This window comes from Astatotilapia calliptera, chromosome 13 (assembly GCF_900246225.1).
Source record: "Astatotilapia calliptera chromosome 13, fAstCal1.2, whole genome shotgun sequence".
NCBI classification, from domain to species: domain Eukaryota; kingdom Metazoa; phylum Chordata; class Actinopteri; order Cichliformes; family Cichlidae; genus Astatotilapia; species Astatotilapia calliptera.
The window spans coordinates 28185632-28200582 of NC_039314.1; positions in this window are offsets into that span (position 1 = coordinate 28185632).

The following is a 14951-nucleotide window of genomic DNA, read 5'->3' on the forward strand; positions in this document are numbered from 1 at the left end:
CTGGTTGATTTTCATGCAAATACGTGACTGTGAATTGCATAATGTGATGAAATGGGGTGTAAATAAAGCAATGAACTTCCCCTTTCAAGATCTTTGAAAAACATATTACAGAGTTTACTGACAAGTTAAGCTGGGAGCAGTCCTGAGGTAAGTAAAGACGATATTAGCTTTTCACTTAATTTTTCTACTTGAAGATTAGAAAAGCTATGAGGAAACTCCCTTATGAGGCTGTATTACAAAATGGACTGTGTGTGTGTGTTTGTGAGAGAGAGAGAAAGTGAAAGAAAGAGAGAGGGAGGTCGCTTCCAGGGCAGTTGCGGTGTATACGACTGATGTGATGTGCTTTCCACACCAATCATTCGTGAACTAACATAAATATACAAGTTAAAGTAATGGTGTAACTGCTGCTCTGTATCTCTGCTAAACTGAAATTCTCTCATTTTGATTGGTTTAAGAAACAAAAGCGTGGACACCAACAACACCACTACAGAAAATCAGACCGAGATGGAGCCTGCCCGTGTGGTGCTGTGGAGCAGCTCATGTGTCTGCCTTTCTTTGACCATACTGGTCATCTTTTGTGTGTGTTGTTTGGTATGTAGCAATCGTTTTATATTTGTCGTTGTGGAAACTATTTAAAGGTTTACTGCAAAAAGACCAACACAGCCTCAAAATGCCCCAAAATCAAGACATGGAATTGAAATATTAATCATCAAAATTGTGATGAGTGATTACTTCAGTGTGCAGAAAGAGTAGAACTGTGTCTTTGTGAATCCAGAGAAAGCATATGACAGAATGACAAAGCACAAACTGGCTTTGAAAGCACTGGTGCAGGACAGGTATGAGGACAGTGTGGCTGGTGGTGGTGAGGTGGGGCGAGGATTTCATTGGGGATCGCCTCTTAACTCCTTTTTTAATTACAATGGTGATGGACAGGCTGACAGATGAGGTCAGGCAGAAGTTTCCATGGGCTGTGCTGTTGGCAGGTGAGCAGGTGGAAGAGATCCTGGAGAGACGAAAAAGGTCAACAGACGCAAGACGGAAAAAATGTGTGTGAATTAATAATAATAATAATAATAACGGATTGCATTTATATAGCAGTTTTCCAGGCACCCAAAGCGCTTTTCAATGCCACTATTCATTCACTCTCACATTCACACACTGATGCAGGCAAACCACAGTTGTAGCCACAGCTGCCCTGGGGCAGGCTGACAGAAGCGAGGCTGCCATATCGCGCCCCTCTGGCCATCACCAGTAGGCGGTAGGGTAAAATGTCTTGCCCAAGGACACAATGACAGGGACAGAGAGAGCTGGGGGATTGAACAAGCAACCTTCCAGTTACAGATGAGCTTCCCAACCACCTGAACCATACACAATTAGAGGAGGGGGGGGTTGAAGACGGGTGTGACAACAAAGGTGTAAGGGTCAGAGATAGATGAGTTTAAATAACTGGGGTCAACAAACAGCAGACGGTGCAAAAGAGAAATGAAAAACAGAGCGTAGGCAGGGTGGAGCAGGTGAAGATAAGATGTGTGACAGAAGGATAGCAGCGAGAGCTTCTCTTATATCCTGTGGTATAAAATGTGGCCTTTTCTTTTATACGTGCATCATGTTTTTATCTCTGTTTGCCATCTTCCAATCTCTCAGTGTAAGAAAGGAGATACGGGGCTAATAGTGGAAACAGCAAATTTATCATCAGCTCAAAATAAAATCCATGTTACATATTTCTAACTTTGTACTCTCAGAACAGTAAAGCTATATTCTCAGGTCTTCAGCCAGTTTCCCTGCACGTAACTGTACTAAAGTGTATGAAATGCAAAATTACTTTACACACCTTTTATTTAAGAGGCATTATTATTATTATTATTTACTTTTGTTTTCTTAGATTTTTTTAACTGTGTTTTTCATGTTGTCAGTGACACCCTAAACTTTATCTTATCCTGAATAAAGTACCAACAAAGACAGAAACAAGACTTCATCACCACATCCCTGAAACATTTTACTTAAGCGCCATTATGTCTTTTTAGAGACTCTGTTTAAGACAGACTGTTATGTTTATTACCACATCAATGTAACTTTCATTCACTTTTCCTGTAGGTGCAAAGGAATAAAACTCCTATTATCTATTACACAAACCTCCTCATTGCCACAGTTATCCAGATTTGCACTATGATGATGATGGTGTCAAAGCCTGATGACAGGAAAATCTCCAACACTTCTTCTCTTGTTTTCTACTGTGCTGTGATGGCTAATCTTTACTTCAAGGTGTGCATTGCCCTGGAAAGGTATCTATCTGTCTTTCAGTGTGTGTACTGCCTCTGGGCATTGGGTTTCAATGTGCAGCATCTTTATGGTCATAAATATTGTGTATTGTGATAATCTGTACAGCTGCTTGTCTTGTATTGCAGGTATTTGTTCATCGCCTGCCCACTGTTGGACTGCATCAGGCAAACTAAGGGTTCTGTGCTGCTCTGTGTTCTGGTCTGGGCTCTTTGTATTGTCAGTATTCCTCCTGCCACAGTCTTACAACAATATTTCCGTTTAATTTGTTTCACCCTCCTGCCGGGTCTTCCGTTCATCTACTGTTTAATTGGGATCCTACAAGCGCTGCCTGCTGCCACCGCAGTACCCACTGAGGAAAAAAGAAGAATTGCAGGAACTTTAGTTCTGCTGTTGCTTAACTACTTTCTGATCGTACTTCCCACCACCATTTTTTATATTTTAATCGTCTCACTTCATTATCACTTTGATACTGATATCCCAGATATCGTTTTGACTTTGTCTCTGCTCAGTCCTTTTGTAGACTTGACTCTGTTTTGTTTCATGCGGAAAGGGCCCATCGACAAGCTGCTGGCATGTCTGTGCTGCTGCAGTATGGACAGCCCTGCAGCTGACGTAGCATCAGATCATCAGAGTGGCTGATGGGTGCAGAGATGTGGGTTTACTTCAGCAGAGACAAGTGGAGAAAAAAAGGAGAAGCAGAATTGCAGAAAAGAAAGAGAATTTAGTTTCCCACATATTTCTCATGTTTGTATGTATTTATATGTCCTGATTATAATTATGGCATTTCCTCTTTCATAGAAAGTTTTATAATACAAACTAGAGAGTAAGCAGGAAAATGTAAATAAGCCATCAATTCAAAGCTTTTTGTGCATTATTTTTATGGAAGTTTTTATTTTTTAGACATTAATAAAATTAAGGTATGTTGTTGCTCCAGTGTGCCTTTTTGTTCTTTTTGAGTGTTTTTTTTTCTTTAGTGAAACTCTTGTTGATGTTAAAAATATACAATCATCTTCTAATTCTGTCATGAGATGACGGTGAAGCTGGCCATAAATACTGTCCGTTGATTGCCATGAATTAACTCCAGGTGAGCTGCCCAGGTGAGAGGAGGGCAGACAATCATCCCCACAGGACGCACACACAGCTGCTCACACGGACCATGACAAATTGTCTGTACTAACACTAAAGGAAGACATGAAAAACATCAATTCTGAGACAACTTCAGATTGTTTTAGCATTAAGAGGTTTTTATCCAGAGGTAAAGGAAAGTGTAAACACTGACTGTCTTTAAGTCTGATGTCATTAGCCGTGTGGGCCCAAACTCTGCTGCAGGTGATGGCAATTCTGGCTCTTTTTAGAGAACCAGCTCCTAAATATGCTTTTATTTATTCACTCCACATAAAATTTAAAAAATAAATTATAAAATACAAAAACCAACTACCTACAATTCTATTTTTAACTATTTAAAAAAAATTAAGCTTTCTCCTTTTAAACAAATTTAAAGTGAAACAACACAAACCACAACACAATAAAATATAAATTAATACGCAAAACAAGGAGATTTTTTCCTGCTTGGAATTGCATACATAGGATTCAGTGCATGAATAAACTTTCTGATTCCTTTATCATCCACAACTAAAAATAGTTGGAAATCAAGTGCAATCATTTTTGCCAGGTCTTTATAAATTGAGTTCTTGCTGGGGTCACAGGCTTCTGCAAAAACTGTCTAATACAGCTCTGGGTTGGTTTATGTGGTTGTGGTGGTCTACTGCATGATGTTGTAGATGCAGCAGCAGCAACAGTTGCAGTACACATTGGCATCTTCATTAATATCACACTCAACTGACTGTCTTTTATCTTCCCATTGCCCTGATGAGTGGACATCATTTTGTTTCTTTTCTTGGTGTCACTTATTTTCATTACTAGGCCTTTCTAATGTGACGATGTTGTCTCTTGTTGTTGCCCTCCCTCCTGCTCTGTTCTTGTGCATGAAGCGAAAAAAAGTGAGAGAGAGAGAGAGGGAGCTAAAGAAAAAAAGAAACACGATCCTGACAAGGAGCTGACACCTGTCATTCACGTCAATGATCTGGCTCCAAGAGCCGTTTCGTTTGCGACCGACACATCACTAGCAGGTCCATAAGTCAAACGATCACTGTAGGATCACTGAGAGTTACAAACTGTCTAAATTCTTCTATCTGTAATAAAATGATCAGTGTGGCTGCTCTACCAGGTGTAACAATTAAGTTTAACATCCAGGCATCCATGAAAATGGAATTTATGACATTTAAGCGAGTTAGAAGTTAGCAGGAAGTTAACTTCCATCTAAATATAATATGGCATGTCCTGACTGAGGGATTTTTGAAACAAATTAAAACGTACAGCTCTGCTCACATCCAACATACATAAAGACAGAAAACTAAACAGCAGTGACCTTTGTAGGGTTACTGAAGTTTGGCTAGCTGCTATATAATGATGCGCTAGGTGATCGCTAGCGACACAGCTATGTTAGCATAATATAAACAGTGAAGCTGGAGGATGAACGCTAACTTTTTTCCCCCCGACAAAAGTTAACGTGAGGGTTCCCGATGGTTAGGGACAAATACAATCGCATGGCAGGATGCTGTAAACGGACCAAACTTCAGTCAGGAGAACAACTGATATAATCCATCCACAATACGAGGTTAGACATTAATATACTGGTGCATGGGTGGGCTGTAGTTATATCGCAAGCTTTTAAAAACTGAGCTTGAAAATGAATAGCAGTAATAAAAACTGAGAGAGGCCCACAGTGATCACTGACTGTTTTTAGGGGCTTTTTGAGATTAACATGTTAAAAACACAAAAGTCTTATTAAACACAGGGTAGTTTGGGCCAGGAAGCAGGATTTATCAGGTCATCACTTAAAGACCGGATAGAGATTAATACAAGAAAAGGGAAACAAATGATCAACATTAATACAAAGCTGGCAGTTTAATCTGTAAATGTATGTATAAGTAAAAAATAAAATACAATGTTTTAATTAAGATTTTTGTTTGTTAGTTTCTGGTTCTAACTAATATAAAAACAGAAAAGCTGCTAAAGCTGGAAAGACAGAGCAGAACACAACCACTGAGGCACAATCGCAACAGGGCTGGGCTTAAACCATTGAGAATGAGGGAGAGGCCACAAAGGAACTGAGACAAGCCAATAATAAGGGACAGGAAAAACACAGAGAGCTAAATAACACAGAGAAACATATTCATACAGTTTCAAAAATGTTAAAATGCTCACATGGATAAACAATCTTCCTGCGGTGTGTATGTGTGCTTGAGTGTGTGAGTGAGAGAGTATGTGAGAGTGTATGTTTCTTTGTCACTGAACTTAATGCGAAATAATGCAATAATGCTCACCAGGAGCGAGAGGCGGATGGATCCAGGAGGACCGAGCCATCCGCAAGCGTACTGGAGACCAAAGACAACTTATCTCAGCGACATCTGCACTTACAGCTAATGAGTCCCAGAGGTGAAAGGCAGCTGACCTCTCCAGGGTTCAGGACTTCAGGTGCCAAAGAACTGCGCCATACAGACAGAGTTAATAGATACACGTAGACATTGAGGGCTAGCAGGAGGGACCATGCGCTTACCTGCTGCTCTCTGGCAGGTAGCTCCATGCCCTCCTGGGTTTTAAATGCACCTTAGAACACACAATGAGCGGGTGGAGGGAGGTTTGGAGTCTTCTCTCACCCCCATTCTCTGCAACCTGCTGGAGCGGGGGGGCTAGGAGGAGGAGTTGGCCGTCCGACTGCGGTCTGGAATGTGGGGCCTCCCTGCTGCTGCGGAGTCGGGGCGGTCTGCCTCCCCCCACCGCAAGGAAAAGGGTAACACCACCTGGGTCTGGGTGCAGTTCCCCCCTCCAGGGGCGGGGGTACCTAGACCCGGTTTGTAAAGTACGCTTGGGGAGTGTGATCGTGTGTACAACGTCTCTTTATGTCTGTCTCCACGTTGGTTGAGTGTGGAGTAAGTGCATATGAGAGCATGAGGGTGGGAATGGATGTTTGTATATGTGTGTGTCTGTATTTCTGTGTCTATATGTCAGGTTGGGTGTCAGGCGCCACCTCTCTGGGGACATCTCAGGCCCTCCAAGGTTTGGAGGCCTATCTCCCCCTACCACCATTTCCCCTGCCAGTGGCGGACTCCCTCAGACATCGGTGCGTTGGTGGTTCTTTGTGTCCGGGGATGGGCATCCAGGTACACACCGGCTCACTCCTTGGCGGCCGCTTATCGGGGCCTGGAGCCTGGGGCTTGCTCGGGCCACTTCGGAGGTGGGGTGCCCCCGGCCTCTCGGCCTGGGGCTCGGTCACTCAGGCGCAGCTGGCTGCCGGCGGAGCTCACGGGCGCGTCACTGCAACTCCCCCTGGCTTCTGCTCCGCGGCTGCTGAGTGAGCCCTCATCTGGGACTCTCCTCAGCTCTTTCTGGGACAGTGGCGCAGCTGCCCCTCTGTTGGTCTTCCTTGGTCTCTTGTGTTCTGGGGGCCTCCAGAGGCCTCCAGAGTTGAGATCAAAACTCCAGACATCCAGATGTCTGGAGTTTTGATCTCCTCCATACCTGCTTCATGCCCTGGAGGACGGGGCTGTGGCCCCCCCACACCCTCTAGCAGATCATTACATGAAGGAACCTTTAAAAAACAAAAAAAACAAGCGCGTCCATGCTCACAGGTGTACACACGGGTGATCACACCCACAAACTACACCCTTTTTGGCTTCTACCTCAAAGCACACTGTGTTCTGTTGATCTTATGTGCTGCACAATAATGTTTAATATTTAGTATTTACTGTCATATTCCCATATATCATTGTGATGTTGTTTACTCTATTACTCTTGTTCTCTTCTGCTTGTTTTCTTTTTTCTTTCTCAGCAGGTGACCCAGGTGATTGATATATGCATTTTTTTTCTTTTTTTTTCTGCTCATTCTGTTGGTTTTTGTCTTTTGCCCTTCTCCCCCGTCCCTCTTCTCAGCTGTTTCTCTTTCCCTCTTTCTTTCTCCCCTTCTTTCCCCCAGTCCAGTCTGTCCCGTATTCAGTAAGTGAAAATAAAATAAACAATAAAAGGTGAATCAAATGGACCATTACGGCAAGGCTGGGATGGTCAGTTTGGTAAAGTAAATCCGTTGGGCATCTTTCTTTGCCTTTAGACAACAATTCTGATGGCAAAAGAGCCAAACGGGACAGGCCTAAAAAATAATAATAATAATTCATAATGACGTTAGCCGGTCCTACTGCCCGGCATCAAAAGTGTTGTGATGGATTATACTTTCATCTGTCTTTGCCCAACATATTGCTGCATGTTTGTATTTATTGCTGTTTGCTAAAAATAAAAAACTGGATGTTAAAAGAAAAAAAAAGAGTTAATAGATTTCTCACTGATACGGTGAAGTTAGAGGCTGCATGAAGTGAGCGACAACCTGTTAAAAAAACAATAATGACTATGTGCTATGTGTGAACTGGGTGTAGGATCAAAGTCAAAGTCAAAGTCAACTTTATTGTCAATTCTGCCACATGTACAGGACATACAGAGAATAGAAACTTCGTTACTCTCAATCCCTAGATAAAATAGAAAATGAACATTTAAATATAAGAGTGATTAAAAATGCAAGTAAAATATTTTAAAGTAAAAAAAATTAAATAATATAATACAATTTTACATATAACAAGAAAGCTATACAATATACAATATAAGGGTAAATGACATTGAGTGCAAACCAGGCAGAGTAGTGCAAATAGGATGCGATTGTCACTGCAACTTCCCCTTTGAAGACAAACTTGTCATATTGCAGATTTTCTGACTGCAGTCTCTCTCTTATTGTTAAATCATGAACACTGACTGTAACTGACACGCGTGAGGCCTGCAGTTCTGTAGATGCTGTTCTGGATCCTTTTGTGACCTCCTGGATGAGTCCTTGATCCACTCTTGCAGTAACGGTAAGTCAGTCATTCATTGGAAGGTTCACCACTAAGTTTTCTCCATTTGTGAAAAAAAATATCTCTTATAATGGTTTACCAGAGTCCCAAAACCTTAGAAATGTCAACGGACCAACTCAGGGGTGTCCAACTCCGGGCCTCAAGGGCCAGCGTCCTCCAGGTTTTAGATCAAAGTTCATTACCAGCCCCAACCAGACTGAGGCCACAGCAGTATAACAAAGGGAGGATTCAGGGTCACCTGATCCAGACCTAAATACATGCTTTATCAAAATGCTCCAGTGCGGAGAAGTCAGTGTGCGAGAAATATGCTCTCTCTTTGTAACCCTGTCAGTACTCTTGATGTGGCATTTTGGTTCAGTTGAAGGCTTTTCCTGCTAAAAATAAATTACAGTAGTCCAGCTTAGAAGTAATAAATGCATGAACCAGTTTTTCAGCGTCACTCTGAGACACGATCTTTGTCATTTTTGAGATATTGGAAGACAGCAGTCCTAAAAATCATAGAAATATGATATTTGACCAGATGCTTACTCTGGGTGTCATTACTGTGGCTTCCCGTAACACTGTGAGGAATATTGAAGTGGTTTTTTTTGACCAGGGTATGTCCTGGTCGAAAGGATATGTAGGACTGAGTACAAAAACTGAATTCAGAAGAAAAAATGTGAAATCATCCAGGTCTCGAAGTTAAAATAAAAACTATTTTATTGTTAGTTCTACCGATTTTTCTCCTAAACCTTTCTAACCTATAATTTCATGTGAGCATAATGGTGAAATGATAATCTTTTTCTGCCACTAGCTTTTTTTGTCTTCTCAAGAAAATTTGGTCAAACATTTTCCAGCAACTCGACCACAAAAGAGTCAGTCAGAGATGGAGTCCACCCTGATAATGACGTGGATCAACACCTGTGTCTGCCTTCCTTTGACTATCCTGATCATCTGTTGTGTATGTTGCATGGTATGTAAAAAATTTACATTTATGTGCTTGTGTATCCATCAGCCTGAGATCTGAATATTTATTAAATTATTTAAAAAATAGAGCTGCTGTTCAACTAACGGAACAGGGGAAGTGTAAAAAAGTGATTGTTAAAATTAGATTGTTAGTTTCACATAAATTTAAAGGTCTGACTTAAAAAGTTATTCCAGTTATAGTCTTACTTCCTCTAACTGTAAAAGTATCTTGTTTATTACTTGCAGTTATAAACAAGGGAAAAGCAGCGAGAGGTAACGAGAGCGTAGAGAGATAAAGACAAGATATAAACTGTGCGAGGAAAAAAAGGTACTGACATGCCACAGTGACATAAATAACACGAGGAGTTACTGATGGGTCGGTCGCGAACGAAATGGCTCTTAGAGCCGGCTCTTTGCCGTGGTTTTTTTTCTTCTTTCTTTCTCTCACCCTCTCTCTCGCACTTTTTCCCCGCTTCACTCTGCACGCGAGCCTTGTGCTTTACGCTGGGCAGAGGGGGGAGGGGCGGTAGTTACACAGTAGTACAGGAACAGAGCCAGAGAGAGAGAAAGAGCCAGGGACAACAAGGTCACATTACAAAGGTATAGTAATCATCCACAACTATTTTCAGTTGCAGATGATAAAGGATTCAGAAAGTTTATTCATGCAGGTCCATATGACAGAGAATATGCATCTTTTTTTTTGTTTTCATATTTTAATTTATTTGTGTTGTTTCACTTTAAATTTGTAAAAGGAAAAAGCTGAAAATTTAAATAGTTAAAAGTTGAAATGTGACTAGTTAATTTTTGTATTATATGATTTATTTATTACATTTTATGTCGAGTGAATAAATAAAAGTATATTTACAGTGGCCCCCAGACACAAAGCACATAAAAACTCAAAACACGTACAAAAGACAACAGAAGTGCTCCAGAATGCTAGGGGGCAGTGTTGAGCTTTGCCTAATGGCTACACAAGCCAGCAAGTACCAACGACCGGATTTGGTGTGTGGTAGTAACAGGTATATATGAATGATTGTGTATAAATACACAAACAATACACATATGCTTTCATGCTTTCAATTGAGTAATTTAAGTGATCTAGGTAGCTCTGTTTTGGAAGTTCAGTTCATGCTAGAAATGTGTTTTGTCTCTAGGGGCCACTGCATATATTTATATATAAACATATAGAAATAAAACCACTTTTTTTTTTTACATTAGTAATTCCTTTTGTGCATAATTTTATATTATTGTTAATAATAAATTAATGAAAGCAACAAAACAACCTGAAGAGCCGGTTCGGAGCCGAAAGAGCCGGCTCTTTGTAGTGAGCTGAACTGAAAGAGCCGGCTCTTTGTAGTGAGCTGAACTGAAAGAGCCGGCTCTTTGTAGTGAGCTGAACTGAAAGAGCCGGCTCTTTGTAGTGAGCTGAACTGAAAGAGCCGGCTCTTTGTAGTGAGCTGAACTGAAAGAGCCGGCTCTTTGTAGTGAGCTGAACTGAAAGAGCCGGTTCTCTAAAAAGAGCCGGAAATCCCATCACTACGAGGAGTGAAAAGATGTGAAATGACAATGCTCAGTGCATTATGGGAAGTCCCTTTGAAGGTGGAACCTAGCAACTAAAATAAAGTATAGTGCAGGGTCACCTGATCCAGCTTTAGCCTAACTGTAACCTGACCACTTAAAGACAAAGCAACAAGGTGATATATACCAGTTTTTAAATTGTGTTGATAGGCCAGTAAAACCAGAGTCATAAACAATATATACGTTGCGTTTTTTCCTCAATAGTTTTGTCACGTTTCCTGCCTAAAGACAGCGCAGCGAGTACTCTCTGCTTATGAGCAAAGAACAAAATAGGGGAAGTTTTAGGAGAGAGAGAGAGAGAGAGAGAGAGAAAGACAGCAGAAAAAGAGAGAGAGACAGTTTTGAGATGTGAGAGATTTGTGACGTTTAGCGTGTTTGGAGTGTGTAGTTAATGTGTTGTCTTGTGTAGTTAGTGTGTGGTGTTGTGGATAGTTTTGTCACGTTTCCTGCCTAAAGACAGCGCAGCGAGTACTCTCTGCTTATGAGCAAAGAACAAAATAGGGGAAGTTTTAGGAGAGAGAGAGAGAGAGAGAGAGAGAAAGACAGCAGAAAAAGAGAGAGAGACAGTTTTGAGATGTGAGAGATTTGTGACGTTTAGCGTGTTTGGAGTGTGTAGTTAATGTGTTGTCTTGTGTAGTTAGTGTGTGGTGTTGTGGATAGTTTTGTGTTGTGTGTCAGAACAATGAGGCGACTGCTGTCTCCAGGTAGAAACAGCAGTGATACACCTGCTGCTGTCAGACCTGCAGGTATCAGGCTGTGATGTTCTCCTTTATAGTGGACAGAAATAATGTTTTTGGAGTGGCACAAATAATTTGTGGCATCTTATTGAATGCAAACAGCTGATTGTTCTGTAAATAGTTTGAAATGGTTATTTAAAAAATCAAGGTAAAAGGTAAATGGATGCAAATAAATTTGTTGTTTGCAAAACTTGTGCATGTGATTTTAAAATTGACCATTTTTATTTGTATTTAAAGTTATGAAATATGATCATTAAACATTTTTGTGGTTGTTACAGTAAAAAAAAAAACTTTTTCTACTCTGATTTTATGTTTTTTGTCTGATTTGAGATCAATTGTGTTAATACAGTGTGTCAAAATGAAAACAAACTTTTTTTTAAAGTAACGCAATAGTTACTTTTCAAGTAATTAATTACTTTTAGAATATTGTAACTTAGTTACTAACTCTACTTTTTGAAGAAGTAACTAGTAACTATAATTAATTACTTTTTCAAAGTAACTTGCCCAACACTGTCATTGAGGCAGATGTTTTTAATTTTAGCAATACTGCAGAGGAAGCGAGGCAGTCCTCAGTGCAGAATATACTCTGTGAAGCTTTCATGTTAATAAAACTGTTTGATCACTCGCATAACAGCATTCTATCCCTCTACAGCACAACACAGCTAGCATAGCCACTCATTGGCTGTAGAGGTACAGGTTCACTTTATTTGTTTTTTTAATATGTCGCTCATCGTAGAGGAAGGAAGGTTTTCTTTAGTAAGACAAGAAAGCAGGCTGACTCAGTGTTACACCCACTGTTCCTGTTTCCTGTCTCTTATGTCACTGATATTTCTAATTACTGAGAACAGACTTCGCTGTCCACACTACAGTCTCCAGAAAACCTGGTATATAAGTAGATTCATTTTGAAAGTAGACATGCTACTGCATTAATGTGAATTCATTGAATATTTCCTGCAGGTGCAACGGTGTCAGGCCCCTTTCATCTATTACACAAACCTCCTCGTCTCCAATCTACCCCAGCTCTGCATAACAATGGCATTCATGAAAGAACCTCATAACCAGGTTTTTGGAGACCATTCTCTACTGTGGTGTGATGGCCAGTCTTTACTTCAAGTGTTGCATTGCTCTGGAAAGGTACCTATCTGTCTTTTAGTGTGTGTGTACTTGCATGTGTTTAAACATTATATTGTACAGTGAAGCATCTTTATAGTCAGTGATCTATTATTCTGTACTGTGATCATGAGCGTCTCTGTCTGTTTTGCGTTGCAGGTATTGTTTCATCGCCTGTCCGTGGTTAGACTGGCTCAGACAAACTAAGGCTTCTGTGCTGGTCTGTGTTCTGGTCTGGGTCTTTTGTATTGTCAGTGTCCCTCTGGGTGTAGTGTTGCAAGAATTTGTATGGTTCATTATTTATGCCCTCCTCCCCACTCCTCTCTTCATCTTCTCTTTAGCTGGGACCATCAAAGCTCTGCCTGCTGCCCCTTCAGTGCCCACTGAGGAAAAACGAAGAATCATTGGAATGTTGGTTGTTTTGCTGCTTAACTACTTTTTCATGCTTCCCACAATCATTTTCAATTCATAATTTAATAAACTCAAGCTTGATTGACCCCACACAGATCCATGTTATGTTTGTAATCTCCTTTTTGCTCAGTCCATTTGTGGACTTGATTCTGTTTGTTTTCATGTGGAAAGGACCCATTGACAGACTGCTGGCACTTCTGTGCTGCTGTAATAGAGACAACACTGCAGCAGATGAAGCAGGAGGTGGTCAGTGTGAATGATTATAGGACAGACTGACGTGGTGAGTGAATAGTCAGAGACAAAGGGGGAGTGAAAAATTGCAGCCAAATAGTGTCAGAAATGCAGAGAAACTGGTTGATCGGTTCTTTTCCCAGTGAGAACTTGAGTCTCTACAGTGCAATATTCTTTGCGGCTTTAAATTAAAGGGCAAAATTTCTTCCAGAATCATTTCTCTTCATATTTTTTCCAGATGTTTCTGACTTAACAGAGATTAAACAATGGTACCTATAGTTCTGTAATATCTTACAAAAAGTAATGGAAATGTATCCAATAAAGTTTATTCTTGTTTTCTCTTAAGATGTTATGTATTTGTCTGTTTACATTTTATGAATTAAACAGATTTTTGGTTGGATTTTGTTCTGTTATTAATGCTGTTGTGCTGCTCTTTCCAGGATGTTGAGAATCATTCTCCAGGTTAGAACAAAGTGGCACCATTTGACTCTTGTAGAGGATTTACATTTTTAAACATTTGTACATTCACATTTATTGTGGTTTTTTTGTCCTCTAGATGGCGCCATGGGTCAGAATGTGTCTCTATTACTTAAATAAAATTAAGTTTCAGTACAAATGTTTCATCAATAAAAATAACGTACTTAGAAGAACATATTTTGGTTTAGCTGGAGAGGTTCCAAGATTTGATTTGGCAGATTTCTGCACCTGATGTCTTTCTTCTTCTGTTTATTATTATTATTATTGCTGCAATTGTTGTTATTATACATGTAAAAGTATCTTTAAGTTTAAAACAAACAAACAAACAAATGGAATCCAGTTTTGTAGTTGTTCTTTGGCATCTATTTGGCCCGAAATATACTTGGTTGGTTTCAAGAAAATACTGTAGTTTGAGTTATAATAGGTTAAAATGAACCTCTATATATATATATATATGGACTATATAGACTACGTGAAGTACCCTCTAACGTCTGCTAGATGACGCTAATGCAGCACCAAACTCAAGCCCATAGCACAAGTTACCATCAAGTGTGGGATCTACCAAGGAGATGCTCTGTCCCCACTGCTGCTCTGCATTGGCCTGAACCCCCTCAGTGAGATCATTGACAAGACTGGCTACGGATACCGACTATGAAATGGAGCAGTTGTCAGCCACCTCCTGTACATTAATGACATCAAGCTGTATGCCAAGAGTGAACGAGACATTGATTCACTGATCCACACTACCAGGATACACAGCAATGATATTGTAATGTCGTTCGGACTGGAGAAATGTAACAAAGAGAGGGAAGGTAGTCAGAACTGAGGGGACTGAACTACCAGAAGGCAACATTACAGACACAGAGCACAGTTACAAGTACTTGGGGATCCCACAGGCGAATGGGAACCATGAAGAGACCGCTAGAAAAGCTGCAACCACCAAGTACCTGCAGAGGGTCAGGCAAGTCCGGAGGAGTCAGCTGGACGGTAAGAACAAGATCCGGGCCATCAACACATACGCCCTGCCCGTGATCAGGTACCCTGCTGGGGTAATAGGCTGGCCAAAGGAGGAGATAGAAGCCACTGACATAAAGACAAGAAAGCTCCTTACCATGCATGGAGGGTTTCACCCCAAGTCCAGCACAATGAGGCTGTACGCTAAGCGGAAGGAAGGGGGCCGGGGACTGATGAGTGTCAGCACCACAGTCCAGGATGAGACAAGGAACAT